This window comes from Petaurus breviceps, unplaced genomic scaffold (genome assembly GCF_028583685.1).
Source record: "Petaurus breviceps papuanus isolate PSGF00001 unplaced genomic scaffold, PetGlider_PUasm1.0 90626, whole genome shotgun sequence".
Taxonomy (NCBI): domain Eukaryota; kingdom Metazoa; phylum Chordata; class Mammalia; order Diprotodontia; family Petauridae; genus Petaurus; species Petaurus breviceps.
Window position 1 is genome coordinate 1,636,692 of NW_027187290.1, and position 1,384 is coordinate 1,638,075.

Below are 1,384 nucleotides of genomic sequence, written 5' to 3' on the forward strand. Positions count from 1 at the left end.
TGTGTCCCCATCAGTCTGTCTGTGTGTCCCCATCTGTCTTTCCTTGTCTCCCCATCGGTCCATGTGTCCCCATCTATATATCCATGTAGCCCAATCTGTTTGTCTGTGTGTCCCCATTGTCTGTGTGAGGGCCCTCATTTGTGAATATGTTCTGATATGTCTGTGTGTCCCCATCTATCAGTGTCACCCCATTTATATGGCCGTGTTTCCAAATAAATCTGTGTGACCTCATCCTTGTGTCCCTATCTGTCTGTGTGTCCCCATTTATCTGTTCGTGTTTCCCCTTCTGTCTGTCCGTGTGTCCCTATTTGTCTATCTGTGTGTCCCCATCTGTCTGTCTCTTAAGTTAATTCAATCAGTCACTTATCAGTAGTATCAAAATACAAAGTGGAAGTCTTCTACTCTTGGGGCAAAATCTTGATTAACTCAATCAGTCCCTAATCAGTAACAATAGTCACAGTACTCAAAGTACAATCAGTTACTTATTCAGTAAAGACTTACTAAGCATCATACACAACATCCTCCACCCCTTAGGTCACTAGGAAACTATGATTCCATAATTACTAGTACTCAAGAAGAGGTCTTTTCTTCATCTTACCTTGAGGCCTGTTCTCAGATTCCCTGGATCCCCTTCCATGGTCCCTGATTCTACCTGGGTTCAATGGCAGACAGCTCCCAGTTCCTTGACCAGCTCTCTGGGGAGGTCCTGCTCCACACTGGCATTCACAGGGTCTGGTCCATGTCAGTTCCTTCATCATTTCTGCTCCAAGGAACTCAAGGCTCAACCAAGCCACAAAGAAAGTCTCAGCATCCTGGTCATGCTTCAGTCATCAGGACTCCTGGCTGCTGGGCTCTGGGGCTCCTGGCATCGTGGCTATGGAAACCTGGGATCCTGTTCAGAAGAAGCTCCAGCAAGACAAGTTTTCAGGACTCAGTTATCTGTTCTTCTGTACTTGTTCTTCCAGCATATCTCAGTCTCAAGGAAATTCTGACTGTGCCTCTCTGGGCCTTTTCTTATATACACAATATTACGTACTTCATTCAGCTAATTTACTGTTATGTACTTCCTTCAGCCAATTTGCGGTTACATCACTAACAAGGGGACAAGAGTTTATACCTTCTGTTCCCCCAATCTGAGGCTTGATCACTTACTACTTGTTAAGTACCTGCCACTTTTGGCAACACAAATGGGCCTTAAAATACAAAATTACATTACCATTATACTGTTTCCACATTAATCAATATGAACTCATCTGTGTGTCCCCCACTGTCTGACAATGTGTGTCCCGCACTGTCTGTCCGTGTGTCCTCCGTGTCTGTCTGTGTGTCCCCCGCTCTCTGTCCGTTTGTCCACCCTTGTCTGTCCGTGTGTCCCCCCATCTAT